The sequence below is a fragment of the Zeugodacus cucurbitae genome, chromosome 3 (genome assembly GCF_028554725.1).
Source record: "Zeugodacus cucurbitae isolate PBARC_wt_2022May chromosome 3, idZeuCucr1.2, whole genome shotgun sequence".
Lineage (NCBI taxonomy): Eukaryota > Metazoa > Arthropoda > Insecta > Diptera > Tephritidae > Zeugodacus > Zeugodacus cucurbitae.
Window position 1 is genome coordinate 76,806,431 of NC_071668.1, and position 16,571 is coordinate 76,823,001.

General features: G+C 37.5%; 1 protein-coding gene across 1 annotated transcript in view; it reads left to right on the forward strand.

The window, feature by feature from the left end:
- Positions 1–16,571, forward strand: part of LOC105211410 (interference hedgehog) — a 202,061-nt gene that overhangs the window by 156,102 nt on the left and 29,388 nt on the right. The window lies entirely within an intron of this gene.

Here is a 16,571-nt window from a genome sequence, read left to right on the forward strand (position 1 = left end):
CCCTTAAGTTTCAAAGTCAGTTGATAACAGTTACTCCTTTCATTTCCTAAAACAAATGTTTTTAGTCTAGATATCCGACATAATCCACTTATTATGAAAAAAGAAATTTAGTAATAAAGTGGTGCCAAAGCTCCCTTAGTTAGTAAAGCATTTTAGTCAAGATTTCGAGGTGGCATGAAAGCTCTTTCAGATCTAGCCTAAAAAAGTTACCAAATTACTTTCACCCTTAAGTTCCAAAGTCAATTATAACAGTTACTACTTACATTTTCTAATAAGATCTCGCTTTAGTTTGCATATCCCACATATTCCACTTATTATGAAAAGGAAATTAACTAATCATGTGGTTAGAAAGCTCACTTTCAAATGAAAGCATTTTATTCAAGCTTTGGAGTTAGTATGAAAGTTCTTTAAAAGCTTGATTTGTTGATAGTTATAGTATAGGATACAAAAGGAAAAAGAAGGTTTGAAAATAACCAAGATATAAAAGTATACTTTTGTTCTTGCTATCACAGTAGATATCAGTAATCATCGAAAAAAATTTGTGAAATTTTTGTGAAGAAATATTCTCTGGATACAAATTTGTAGAGTTTCCAGTTATGTAGGGCCGACTGATATGGCAATGGATGACCTTAAGATTATACTACAAAAACTTCGTTAATGGAATTCATGAATTTGACTTCTTCCAGATGGCTTTTCAACTCACATATAACCTCAAACTTTATTTTAAATAAATTTCTAATCAAGAGGTCTCCATTCGCAGAATTGTCGAAGTCTAGATTTACCCTGAAGTTTTATTTATGTACTTGAAATGACATCAGATTCTTGTAATATGAGAATGTCAGCACCTCTCACGAGTTATCAGTCTCTTCAAAAGTGACATATTGATAAAAAAAATCCAATTGAATTAGAAAAAGTAATAAATTATAATATAGTGCCATTCGTACGGCAGCTTCTCAGTCACAAAATATTTTAATTAGTCATGAATTTTGTTCATTACAAATGTTTCACTACCATATAACTACTCTTCATAGTTATTATTAGCTCGTAAAAATATATTTAATTGTTAAAACATCCATACATTTAATTGTTGTATTTGTAGAATGAAATATTACCAGGCTCTCATTTACATTTTATTAATTATATGTATTTACTTTTATTTAGTAGTAAGCTATAATTAAATTAATTGAAGACGGGAGGGAGTAATGAAATGCATGAGTTGAGAGTGTTCACAGGGTGCCGTAATTTATGGAATTTTAAAAGGTTTTTGTTTTCAAACAACGGTTAAACGGAAGTTTAAAACAAATTTAAAAGTAATTTTTCGAAATTATATCGATAAATACTCGAATCATCCTTCAAATTATTTGCAATCTAATAGCCTTTTCACACAAGAGCTAATTGATCAATTAACCAACCTTTGTTCTATTGAAGCGCTGATTTACATACAAAATATGATAAAAACCTCATTTTTCTAAATTAATTTTCTCTAATCGAGTTGAAAATGGAATGCAACTCTGCGACGAACATATTTGTAAGTAATACTACTCGATGGTAGATGTCGCTGTTGGAAATAATGGTTGCGGCTATTGAGAAAATATCAATCAGCTGTTGAAACTTATCAACTTCTTATGAAAAGCAAAAACAAAAATGTTTAACAGCTGATCGATAATCGAGTAGCCAGGAGTGCGAAATGCAAACTGCTTTCTCAATCAAAATTTTAATTGATTAATTAATTTGGCTGTGCGAAAAGGCTATAAGTGAGTAGTCTTATTTTTCTTAAACTTCAAAAGAGACCTTAGTTTTGGTAATTTCTTTCCGGTGAGCATTATCTTGAGTTTTGAGAATGGAAAGAAATATACGGTCAGCGTCATATTTCATCGTACGGTGATCTAAATTGAAAATTTCCGTTTTTAATCCACTCAATTGAAAAAAGTTCTTCTATAAATAAAAGAAAGCTTGGAAATAGTATAATTTATATGCAAATTGATTGAATATATTTCCAAATAAAAATGATAAATTAAAAAAAGCTTAAACTGAACAAATTTTTTGCGTCATATTTTATCGTACGTTACACATTTATGTAATCAATATCTTCACTATAGTATATATAGTACTATATATCGTTGTTATCGATTGAAAAGCTCCAAACACTGCTCAGAATTATCAACTAGTTGTTGGTTTAGGACCCACAAGGCTTTCGCAATTTTCCATTTATATAATATATAAGCGATATAGCCAACACGATTCTTACAGACTTTAGAGTGACAGCTATCCAAATATATTTCATGAGCTTAAACATCCAAAAACATTTTGTGGAATATTTTTTTGAAGGTTGTGGTTGTAACAGAATCTGCTCCGTTCAGCATGTGCAGTTTTCTCAAAATACCATATCTTACAAACGTGTCGAAATAGTACGAACTTTTTCGAGAGATTTTTGTTAATCGAGACCGTCATACGGATCTTTCGGTCCTTTCAAAAGCACATACAGTTCGACTTCCCTAACTCAAATCACCATAATCCACAAAAAAACATTGAGTTAGAGAGACTTCAAGTTATGGAAGGTAATTTGTATGAAATTTAACTTCTATTGCCAATTCAAGAGTTCGAGTTATGAAGAACTTCGGTTAAAGAAGTTCGAGTTATGAAAGTTCAACTGTATATTAATCTAATAATATTTATATATTTTAAATAATTTTAATGATTTTTTAGATTTTGAAATATTTTAGCAGTTCTGCAAATAAGCTTTTTTCCTTCATATTATTGCAAATGTCAGTGCTTTTGAGGCAGTATAAACGAACACAATCGTAAAACTTTAATGTCCACTTATACATTGTACATAAATCTAAGCGGCGAGTTCATTTGCAAAGCCAAATGCGCGCGCGTGGACATAAACTAACAAATAAAGTTAGCCAAAAATATTTATACGTCATTGCGGTGGAGCGAACGTAAAAGTCATTATACGAATTTGTGCGTTTTTAATGCAGTCAAATGCAAATTTAATTTGTTTCCGACTCAGCGGACAGCGTGTTCAAACGCAGTTCACCTCATGCAACTGTACTTATGTGTGTGTGTGTGTGTGTGTGTGTGTGCCTATGTGTATCATATATTTTAATATATTTGTTCAAGCCATCGCGCATGAAATCCTTTATTTGGACGGCGCTTTAATCCCTGCTGTCGGCGAAAACAACCGTAGCGCAAGCATATCGACAGCTGCGCTGAAATGCGCATTGTTCGTGCGCGTAAATGCGGCGGGAAGACTATTAAATTTACGTTAAAATGCAATGCGACTATTAAAAAGGGGAGGGGGGCGTAGTAGTAGGTGGCAATATGTGTGGCGTATTGCTTTTCGTGTTGAATTCGTATTTTTGTTTGGCGGCACAGTGCATGGTCATAGAAATAGTCACAAGGCGTGCAATATGTGGTTGGAATGGTAGCTAAATGAAGATCACTTAGTAGTTGAAGCCAAATTTAAGTTTTGCAGCGTGAAGATATCACTTGATCTCTAAGCTATATAAACCAAACTTTCTGCAGTCACTTCCCTTACGTACCCCATACAAAGGTTATGTTGATAATTACTAAGAGAGAGTTAACTCACTAATAAAATAAATCAAAAACACTAAATTTAAAAAATGGAAAATGGGCGTGACATCGCCCACTTATGGGTCAAAAATCATATCTCAGGAACTACTCGACCTATTTCAATAAAATTCGGTATCTAATTTTTTTTTGACATCCTGATGACATGTGTGGAAAATGGATGAAATCGGTTCAGAATTACGCCTATTTCCCATATAACTAAATTGTGAACTCCATCTAATTCGTTCACTTTATAATATATATGTACAAGAGAACGGCATCGGATGAATGAAAAACATTCGTACGCGCTCAACAGCCGAATAATCACACTGTTCGGATCACACTGTTTATTGAACGCTGACTTTTGTTCAGTGAGAATTGACTGACAAATTTTGAGCCCAGGACTCAAAATCCTCGGAATGATGTGTATGGCAAAATTAGTTGATTTTTATTCATCACTCTGTTTTTTTCAGTGAGTTGAGTACATTAGGAATCGGTGATGATAGCGGAATAAAATTTTATACAAATACTGTATTTGAGCTGTGGCATCAATTGTGGAAAAAATTGTCGAAATCGGATCATAACTTTTCAAGACCCCGGATATCGAACATGAAGAACTCAGTGCCTAAGTGTAATTTTCACCGAAAATCTCACCGGTAAATCTCTCAGATATTCAAAAGAAATTCAAAGGAGTCTTTGTACCAAAAATTGTTGATATCGGGTCATACCTTCCCCTAGCTCTCATATAACTAATTATAGGTTTTTCAAAAATACGAAGGCATTAGTTTTTGGCAAAGTATTGATTATAGACCCGTGGTTATATATTGTAGGTAATCTTTGTGAAGTTCTATACAATGATTGCTTAAAACTCTTTTTCTACAGTAATGGTCCAATAATTAGGACCATCATTTGAGAATAAAAGGTTTACTAACAGTATATATGTATCTCAAGAACACTGAGTCGCCTAGACATTTTCAAGAAAATTAATAATTTTGTTGTAGTATATTCGATTTTAAGTGGCTCCAGGGTGTTGTCCACCACTGTAATATACCAAAATAGTATTACCTTCATAGTATTGCAGATATACCTTACCGAACACTCCCTCAAAAAATCAAAAATAAATTAAGTTCAAACTATCTCACGCGTATCCACTTCGCTGTCCACCACTGTAACGGTGTTAGTCACGCAATTTATAAATGTCAGCAGTGCATTTACATAAATGCTGAAAATGCAAAAGCCCATCAACGGCGGCCAACAAGGCTGGGCTTAAAAGGCATTGCGGCCGCTAAATAGGCAAAGCCGAGTGCAGCAGATTTCGCTACTCTTTTTTTGGCGGCGCGTTGCGGGTGCCAATGGCATAAACGGCCATTTAGTGTGTGCGGCGTGTGTGTGCGCGCAAACATAACATATTTCAATGCTTGCACTCTGCCTCGAGGCTACCAAATATTTGCGCACATAAATGTTGCATGCAACGCGTATGCGCTGCAAATATTTTTACTGTAGTTGTTACCGTTAATTTTGAATTTTATTGTTGTCATTGTGCTTGAAATTTAGCACAGCGTGGCCGTAATGAGGCAATTTATTTAATTCAATTAATTTGATGACATTAAAGAGGCCGTCAACTGGGTGTGTGGGTGGGTGTGTGTGTGGGAGGGGGTGTCTATGCATATCAGCCTCTGTGTGTGTCTGTGTGTATTTGCCAAACAAGTACAACAATAGAAATGCAAGTTAATAAGTCAGCTTGACAGCTGCAACCAAAATGGCTGCCTGGAGAGCATGGGAATGAGCTGAAAAGGTGAAACCGCAAATGCAATTTTTCACGCTAAAGCACCGTAGCTTTTGTAGAGCTTTTGTGACAGGCACTAGCGGTAAATAAATTTACGCTTGTATATAAATACATATTTATTTACTTATGTATATTTATTTATGTGTATATGTATGTATGTGTGTGTTTAGTGCTGCTTTTGCACTTGTTTATTGCTACCTCAATGCACATCAATAAATTATGTCCGTTTTGGGTGAGCGTATAAATTCAGCGCTTTATTTGGCACTAAATTGTGAGCGCCTACAATGAATGTAAATATGTACAATATACACCGCGTACATATTATAAATTTCTGCCAAAAGTCGCTGTGATTAAATTTTAACTGCATTATTTCACTTTGCAGCAGAGCTGCTCGTAGTTGGCTTTAAAGTGAATTTAATGGCGAAGCAACAATCAAATGCAACTACAAACACACACACCTACATAGACTCCGTTATAAACTCACACTCCTTCACTCCAAGTGTTCATTAAGTGCGCTTCTTCATGTCTTCATTAACTCTCTAGCCACATGAGTACAACAAAAACATCAGAAGCTACAACAATATATACCGCTGCGTGTAGCATGTTCTGTCAAACTTCAGCAATAAAGCATTTAAGCACGTCTCAGCAGACAACAACTGTCATTTTGCCATACTCGCCGCCGCCGCTTCACACACTTGCCACATCCTCATTTGTCATACGCATTGTCTTAATCGCTTTATATGTTACGCCCACTCTGTGGCATGTACACCATAGTGAGGGGAAGTATTTTGCCTTTTCACTGTGTGATCCCCATCGGAAGTACTTAAAAGTGTAATGAAAATAGTTTGCTTTGTTCACTGGCATATTCTTGTTTTCTCTTCCGCTTGTATACTGATAAATTCACTTTGAGTACTTCCTGGGTTCTGCTGACAGATTGAAGTAGTGATACGAATATATGAAGAAACCTCTTATGTACTATGTGGACTATGTATATGAATTATATCCTCCGGTATTCAAGGTATCCAGTGAGCAGGAGCCTATTAGATTTTTTTCAATGAATCAACTTCATGTTGAGTTGTTGAGGGCGGAGTTCTGAGGATTCCCTCTTGTCAACTTCTTTTCTCATAGTTCTCTTCGGACCCTAACAAACCATGTCGCCGAGCCTAGCCCTGAAGGTCTTTTTACCGCTCTTATAACTTCAAAAGAAGTTTGGGTGCGTAGGTGTCTTTTTTCCGCTCTAATACTTTCAAGAAAGGTTTGGGTTCGTCGGTGTGGCTGGAGGAGAGGCGCGGTAAGCTTCCTTACAGATGATTCGAAGTTAGCGGGGAATGTTGCGAGAGGAGTTTATTGTCGGGAACTTTTCATCAACCTCAGCTTCAGGCTTCCGGACTGACGTAGCACTTTTCAAGCGGAAGTGGCTGAAATAAAGCAATTTGCTTCTGAATGAATGGTTCTCACGTGAACTGAGCAAGCGCTGGATAGTCACTAGCAATTGTTTTTTCGCTAGATCCTTCAAGTCCTCAGTAAGGTCAAGATTTAGATTTAGATTTAGGCTCACCAAAAATGTTGTCGGATGCTAGCTGCTTGAAGAAGGATGAGGTAGAATCTTCCCGAGATTTCCTTTTGGAATGGCCCGCCTTTGCGAGATCTAGGTAGTCTGCATGTTAGTAGGTTCTAGGTTCTAGGCGCTTTTAGGATGATTAAACTTAAGTGGGGTAAATTTTTTACATCACAAAGGCCTGTCCTCAACGGTCTAAGTGTGTTTCCTTTTAAAGAACAGCCATCAAACCTAACCATAGATACTCCCGATTCTGAAGATAAGTTCGAAGTTTTTTGAAATCATTCCCTAGAATATATTATCTATTTTGGAATTTAGTAATTCTGTTTCTTTTGATAAAGGTAGACTCCTTAAGTCCAGAAATAATATTACCAACACTATTATTACCTAAAATCCCAACCTATTAGTACTTCTGACGCAATGTACTGATGATCTACAGTATCTACAGTAGTCCAATATGCGTAGTCATATATATCAAAGAAGTGTAAAAACAACGGTGTCAGCTAGTCAGTAGTATTAAAACATTTAAACTTTGTTTGAGGAAGCTAGCCCTGAAGTACAGGTTATAAAAATCGAGGAATACATTTTTTGGGAAGTGTTAAATTCCGAAAGATAACATTAGATCCAATAAGAACTAAGTCAATATGGAGGGAAACAAATATAAACGAAAAAACACTAAGAGCTTTAAGACAAGACGAACTAATTTCAATATTATCAGCTCCATCGATCATCAGAAACTGGAAACCACTAAAGAGAACGAGACAAATGGAGACAGACATAAGGCGATAATGAGATCCGTTCATTAAATAATTCAATATTGCTACTAAAATCAACCCAGACGTTTTTGATTAATTTGGGTTCTAAAAGAAATCACAACTTTTAAAGCCAATACCAGCTGTCAACTTCTTGTCATTTAGCCAGCTTGTCATCATGTCACCCAAATCGCACCATCAACGACACTTTGCTGCTTAACACACAAGACGCTTATTACGTAAGCAACGTAAGCACATTGAGCGATGCAGAAAAGTGTTGATTTTACGAAGGACATAAAGATAACACAAGGACTAACAAGTGCGAGAGCGGGGCATTGCGAAATGCTTAATTAAATTGTGTGTGGGAAACTTTGCGAAAACTTCTGCGGCATTTATTTAAGTAGGCCGGCACGACCGCGCTACGTGTGAGGAGCGTTATAGGGCAAAAGTCAGCAACGGTTTCATTAGACGCAAGAGCAAGAAAAAAGCTAAAAATAATTTATCAAACTAAGGGACGACAGCTGCTGAATATCAATAAAAACAATGTTTGCAGAAGAAGACGACGCTGATGACCAACCAACGAGAGAGAGAGCCAAAGGAGGCCGGCATACAAGAAAAAGAACTAAATGAAACAATATGTCAAACTAACACGAACAAGCATGAGGCGACCACCAAACAGGTAGCGGGGGTGTGGGTTAAGAGGTAAGGTGCGCCACGTTGACCAACATGTCATTAGTGCTGGCGATGGACCGGACAAACGTCAGCAATTCAAAGAGACACGTAGACGACACATCAACATCCACACACGCATCTTGAGTACTCGGGCGCCTGAGTTGGCGCGTGGCCCACATTGAAGGCAAGGCAAGGCGTTAAGTTGCACGGCCGACTGGTCAGCAGCAGCGGCAGAAAATTACCAGCAAAGTCCAGGCGGAAGCGCACAAATGCCGGAAATTAACAGTAAAGTCAGTCGTTATAATGCGCTCAAGTTGGCAAGCCACTCGCCTGCAGAGGAGAGAGCGAAGGAGAAAGAAGAGAGCGGTGGAACGGCAGACGAAAGAGTAGCAATAAAAAACGCAGCTAAACTTAAGCCACATAAGACGAGAAAAACTTTTTTATGACCCATCCGCCAGCTCCTCATGCAGTCGCTTCGGTCAGGGTGTGTGTGTGTGCTAATAATGATGCGCACAAATGTCGCAGCAGATGGATAGCAAAAAATTATTACATGGCTCGCTAGGCGCTGGAAGAAGAATAGCAAAAGCGCAGCAGCATTTTTTTACCTCCGAAATTTAAGTTCTTTTCGCTTGTTACTTTTCTTCTGGACTCTTTTTTTGCCATTCTACATTATTTATTGTGTGCTCTTTTCAGTTTCTAAATGTTCGCCCTACTAATTGGTGTCGGTTGCCACCGGCGCTGCCATCAAGACTCTACCGCACAATTTATGCACTCTTTATTATTCTAAGCTCTCTATTTCTCCACTCAAGATTTCATTACTTGGTCACTCTTCTTCCATTTTATACGCCGTTATCTTAATGCCGTTTAAATTTTTTGCGCATATTTTTATTGCCGCTTAAGCTCTACGCCATTAAGTCTACTATTATTGCGCATTCTCTGCCATTTGGCCATTGATGGGTTTGTTGTGCGGATGCAGCGATTATCATTACGGCCACGGTAGCACTGCGAATATGCTGACCAATTTCTGTGTCACCCATTGGCGGTGTTTACATAATTTTATTGGCTGCAGTTAGAAGTAGTTCAGATACAAATTATTGAACTGGATGTCAATTTTTTGCAAATTGGTGTCAAAGTTTGAAGTCAATCCAACATTTTTTGTTGGACTAAAGTGTGTAGCATACATTTATGCGCGAAAAGCTTTAACGTATGTCTACTGAACTTCATCATATCATATTCTTCGTACTTTCTTTACGGTTTAAAATGTTTTATCTGATTGTTTTTTGATTGAGTCATTTCAATCAAGCCTCTCGAACCTATCTTTGTCGATAATTTGGAAGATAAAGTAATCTTTACTTTACGGTTTTTACGGGCTAACAAATCCTTTCTTCCTGATACCTCCACTATCTGTTCCACAACAGACGAGGTTTTATATATATAGGGTGATCCCTCTCGTGAAGGAGGTTAAGATAAAATACCTAGAGGCGACAAACAAAGATTCTCAGAGTTTTAGAAAATACATCACTGTTGGTAACCGTAAATTTGAAAAAATAAGAACTTAGTACAATCTAAATGAGGATCATTTGTAGAATATCTATTGCCAACAGATGCTACTTTGGGAGATCGGTAGACAACAGATTCCTTTCTCGGCGAACAAATATCTATTATCTCTCTCTTTTATCACTACTTTATCTTTATCCGAGATGTGAACGCTCTTAGAGCATTAGATAGAACAGTTCGGTTAGGTTAGGTTAGGTTTGTAGGCAGATCTCTGCAAAAACAGAAGATCTCACTTAGACAGCCTCGCGCTGTCCATTGTGGTACCAATAAAACTCCCTGTGGATCAAAGACCTTTAAGATTCAGCAAAACGGTATCCGTTCCAAATTTCTTAAGACGGCTAATATCGATTCTAGCCAATTCACTAGGATCGCCGAAAACGTGCCTTCCGAGGTGCTTCGACCTCAGTCTGGCAAAAACTGGACAATGACGAAGGAAATGCTTAGATGATTCCATCTCGCCTTCCTCCATACAGCTTTGGCAACTTGCATCTGCCACGATCCCAAGTCTCACCGCATGGGTACCCATTGGACAATGTCCAGTAAGTACACCAATGTTCGCGTTGAGATGGACCTTGCCCAGAGAAAGCAGTGGAAAGGACCGCTTACGCTCCACAGAGGGCCAAAAGGACCTCGCCACTGCACAAGGTCTGCTAGTTGACCAGCGTTTGACGAGCTCATGCGTAGTCTGCATGTCCAGCGCTCTTGCGCTGGTGAACCATGGACTACCAACGCGCTCCCATTCCGACGTCAATGTAGCCAGAGTACCCTTCCTTGCAAGCTTGTCCGCTATACAGTTACCAACGATGCCGCGGTGACCGGGTACCCACACTAGTCGGATCGCAAAATAGCTGGAAGCTATTGATAAGGATCTAAGACACTCCTTAACTAGCCTAGAGCGTACTGTTATCGATTCCAATGCCAGTATTGCTGCTCTGCTGTCGGAGTGAATACATACCTCTCTAAAAGAGGAGATCTTTGGAGCCATCAGCCTGAACGATGAACACTGAAGAAGATGGAACCGTGAACTGTATGAGCGTTACGGCTAAGCGCATAAAAATCCAACGACATATCGTAGTCATGGAAGACGATGCTCCAGCGAAAAGCTCTTTCGATTCGACACCCATTGGTGTACAACGGAAACAAAGGCGCTCATGCATCTAATGGAAGGACCAAGTACATAGGGACCTGTCTATTTTGCACTTGGGCAAAGGATAGAGGCAACTGGCGATCGTTTAAGTTCTCAGCCCAGTGCGCCCTACAGTTGTAGTGCCAAAGTAGAAAAAGAATTATTAAGCTAGACTTTCTTGAGACACAAAACGCATAAAATAGCAAAAACGAGGCCTACAATTAGGCGAATACTTAACTAATTTTAATAAAGCTAGCACATATCTACACGTTCGTTAGAAAATTATTAGTAATCTTAATGTTTATTTTCAAAGACTGTGCAACAAAGCGCTAACTGATTTTAAAATGTTAGTTACTCCACTATATTCTAATCAAATAGTATTTGCCAACCAAGTTTGTACTAATCTCGCTTGATAGTTTGTGGCAACAGGTGTTACTGATGAGAAGCAGCAAACTAGCTTTAAACTCACATCTAGAGACAACAATAGTATACTCTAACTTTCAAGTGTATGAATGTGTGTGTTTCCAATGTGCATGCACTTTATACCGTTATAAAACGTGCACACCGCCTAGCACGTTGCTAAATGAATGAGTATATTGAAAAATATATTATCGTTTCTAATAAAACGTGCCAACCGACCGAGTGTAAAAGTCCAGCACACACACACTCACGCACACACAAGCGCTAAGACAATGGTGTTGTAAAAGCAATAAAGATGAGCATAAAACTAACAATAACAATGCCAATGGCTGAGATAATGCAGAAAACTGCAGTAAATGCAAGCAGTTGGCAGCCATTGCCACGCTGCCACAGCGCCTACAACCAAATTGGATACTTAGTGCAAAAATACTTGTATGTGTGTGTGTGTGTGTGTGTGTGTATGCGGCCGAGGAAGCGTCTGCGTGGTGAAACAATCGATTGCGATAACTTTTGATTACAATGGGAATATTGAGTAAAAATCACCGGCATAAAAGAAAATATTGTCAGCGCTGTCAGTCTGTTGCCAGCACAAGCGCAATATTGCTACACAGACACACACATGAAATTGTTATTGGTCTACTTCCCTGCCAGCAAACCGCTTTAGCATAGTTTTCCCCAAAGTAAAAGGTGTCTCGAAATTCAAAGCATTTGCAAATTTCAATTTCAATTGACTAGCACTCATATACACATACATATGTATCTGCACGTTGCCTCCTTGCTGCCGCATTGTTAGCAAGTGTCTCCATTCGGTGAATGTCAACGATTTGCATGAGACAGATTTACTATCATTTCAGATGCAAAACCAAAGTGTGAAAACGAAGTTCGATTTAGCCAAAAATTTTAGATTTCTCGTTTGGGGAAAACTTTTTAGCCACAAACTGCCGCACACACGGACACACACACATACACTGGCACATCGGCTTAGCTCTGGGTGTTTGCATACAAATACTTGTTTAACAAAGGCGATTGCAGTTACTGGCTTTTAAGATATTTTCCATTGTGGTTGTTGTTGTTCTTGCTGTTGTTGCTGTTTTAGTGACATGTTGATGGCCAGTTTCCGATTTCAATTTGATAGCCATGTTATACTGGCAGCCAAGCGAACACATGGGCGGTCAAAAGTGGTCGTAAGTGGTAAGCGATGTGCCCTGTAGGAAATTTTTCAACTATTTTTAACGAAAAATGTTTGTTCTGCAGTATTTTTACTTTACTCTTTGTATTTAATTTTCTTGATCACAAGAATTTACTGAGCAACGAACACGCCTAGGGTTATGCTTTTGATTATTTAAAAAAATTAACTAGTATTAATCACGCCTAAAAATATGCTTCACAATTCTAAAAATAATAACTAAGCTTTTAAATTATGGAAAATTTATTTTTAAATCGTTAATAGTCAAATATTTTACACTAATAATTCATGAAGGTTAGAACAAGCAGCTTTTAATTAATAAAAAATCAAAATTCCCTATAAAATTATTAAATTAGGTTGTCAAATAAGGACGTTCGCAATGGACAGGTACCGGTGGTAATCACTAGGCGCCATAAAACCTCCCATCCGAGCTCCCGTAGCTTCTGACGAGTCTTCAACGAAGTATGTAGTGAGCCGTTGTCCTGGTGGAACACCCTTCCTGTTGGCCAATTCTGAACGCTTCTGGTCGATCGCCTGCTTCAAACGGTCCAGTTGTTCGAAAAAGATGGTAGAATTAAGCGTCTGGCCATATGAGAGCAGCTCATAGTGGATGATTCCCTTCCAATTCCACCAAACACACAGCAAAACCTTACAGGCCGTTGACAACTATTTGGAACGATTCACCGGCCTTCGACCACGACCCTTTTCGTTTGATGTTGTCGTATGTGATCCATTTTTCGTTGCCAGTCACCACCAGCTTCAAAAATGGTTCGAGTTCGTTCCGTTTCAGCAGCAGATCGCAGGGGTTGATTCGGTCTAGACGGTTGTTTAGCGTCAAATCACGCGTCACCCAAACATCAAACCTTTTTCCTGCCTTTTGCAGATGGTTTAAAATGGTTTGGTGACTTACTCCCATCTCCTGGGCGATGTCACGAGTTTTTAGATGCCGGTCTAACTCAATGTTTTCCATGATTTGATTGGTATTCGTCGTCACAGGTCTTCCGACGGCTGGCTTCTCCGAGAGGCTGGCGGAAGGGAGATATTTGGCAACCTAATATATTAATCATAAGCGGTTTCATTTTTTGAGCTGTATATGTTATTCGACGACATAGACATAGTTCAGCGAATAAAAAGACAGCGGCTACGCTGGCTAGGTCATGTTGTTCGAATTGATGAAAGTGCTCCAGCTCTGAAAGTATTCGATGCAGTACCAGCTGGTGGAAGCCGAGGAAGGGGGAGACCTCCACTCCGATGGAATGACCAGGTGGAGAGGGTATAACCAATTGGCGCCAAACTGCCAGAAGGAGGGATACGTGGCGCGCTGTTTTGGAGTCGGCTATAACCGCGTAAGCGGTGTCTACGCCAGTCAAGAAGAAGGTTTCCTTTTTTAATTTTAATTCTATTTTTTTTCATACCAATTTGGTACATATGTGCCTACGCTAGAATATACCTGATTCTATGATTGATATGATATACATTTCCGTTAGAGGCAAGTTTTTCTTGAATATACCCAAGTGGATTTCCAATATAGATTTCTTTAATATAGATCAATACTATTAAAAACTAAGACTTACTACTAACTTAGCTTATACACGCCTAATTGTAGGCAACATTTCACCGACCAGACTGGACGATTTCAAAGTCGTTCCTACAGGGCATGTATAGAAGTATACAGTTATGTTTGCTAAATGTTCGTAGACTACTAGTGAGCACTTTTTGTTGGCGATGATAAAATATTTTACTCTAAGCGAAGCAATAAATTGCGTATTTCCAATTTTCATCGAACAATTACAATTAATTTAATTTCCAAATGAAATTTCAAATTAGGCTGGGAGAGTGTGAAAATTGGAAAATGCTTAAGCTAAGGTGTGTAATCGAACATATTGCATTTTTGCCGAATTTAATTTTATAGAATATTCCTTGTATCGAAAAATATCATGTGAGACTGAGAAGTAGAAGAACCAAAAAGTATATAATTATTATATCTGGTAGTAATGGCCATAATAAAAATCGAATCATTACTTGAAAAAAAATGCCTACAACATTTAACTACTGCACTCAACTCATAAAGTATCAGAGTCAAGTAAAACATCAAAGCGACATTCAGATATACTTACGTAAGAATAAAGAATATTTATATGCAAATGCAGTTCGGGACCTAAAAATTTTTGCATCACCTCCATTTTTATTTTTTTTAAACAACTCATCCGCAGACCCTTTACAGAACTTATTTTTTTCCTTTCTTTTTCTTGACTGCCAAAAGACGCCGCCGAAAAAAGGCGAAGAAAAGCGCAAAACGGAAACTGAGCAAAAATGCAAGAATTCGTCGAGCTATGAAAATTATGTCTACAAAGGAAATACTCATAATATTTTCAATTGTTGTTGAGTCGTTGCTGCAGTCAGTATGAATACAAAGACTTTGTGTGTGTGTGTGTGTGTGTGTGAAAATAAATGTGGGTTTATAAGAAAAGGTCAGCACTCAGCGCTAAAGAAGTTTTGCGAGGAAAGTCATAAGACTGCTACGAAGAAAGGCAAATGCTTGCAATGTGAAGTAAAGTGGTCTAAAGATATGTACAGTGGTGGACAGTGAATTAGGGGCAACAGAGATTTTTATTGGTTCTAGGTGGTTGGGAGTAGATGTTCTAGTGCATTTAATTTGTTTTTATAACACTTTTAATATACAGTTGAACTTCACTAACTCGAAACCGCACAATTCACAAAAAAGAAAACTTTGAGTTAGAGAGACTTGCGAGTTACGGAAGGTAATTTGTATGAAATTTGATTTCTATTGCCAATTCTAGAGTAAGAGTTATGGAGAATTTCGAGTTACGGAAGTTCAACTGTATATTTTATCAGCACTTATATAGGATAAAATTTATTTATTTTTTCTTAAGGGGTTAGGGGTAGTCAGGATTTTCAAAAAATCAGAAAATCATAAAAATATTCTCCGAAAATTTGAAGTTGATCGGATAAATACTTTTCGAGTTATTCGACAAATAACAAAGAGCGTTCCGGCACTCCAACACACTAGTGTCAAACTATAAATGCGTTTATCTCAAAACTATGTTTTTTGAACTGGTGACAACTGTAACTCGATAACCTCAGTAGATTCTAATGAAATTCATGCAGCTTTTAGAATACATAATAAACTCAGGCCTGGTCCGAAGGATTTTTTCTTCAAAAATTTTTCCCGAAAATCTGAAAAAAAAATTCCTGAGGCCGCCATTTTGTTAATTTTTGAAAGAAAAAGCTTCGAAACAGGCCCAGGATTTATCTATTTATAAAACCATTTTTTTTTACCCGATTGATTTTAGATGAATCTCCAAGGACTTATGATTGTCACCGCAATGACCTTTTTTTGAAACTGGGTCAACACAGACAGCTATAACTTTGGAAATTATAATTTTTTTTTTTAATTTCGTGACTTTAAGTCAAAATATTGTATAATAATGTCATATTATTACTTTTATAAAATAACATGATTTAATAGCAAAAAAAAATTACTGAAAATTCTCATTTTTTCGTGTCTCTGACTACCCCTAAGTTTTAACTTACTTTTAAACAAGTTACTTAACTGTCCACATTTCAATGTCCACAATCGTAATTAATAGTGAATTTTTAAACCTAGAAATGTGCAACTATTTGCTAAAGGTCCACGTATTTCTATTATTTTTTTTACCATTTTCACCGCTCACATTTAATCTCAGATTTTTTTTTGGTTTTCTTCTTTCATTTCAATTGCATTAGTTTCCTCAGTCTGGCATTGTGGCCAGTTCTCTACCTTGTTTTCCATATTTAATTCGCTTACCACAACAGCCGCTGCCAAAACTTCCGCAAGCTGAGACAATTTTAATAAAAAAAAACATACACATACATACATATTTTTAGGGACGCACATTTTTTTTAATTTAATTTTAATTTTTTTTAATTATTTGTAACCG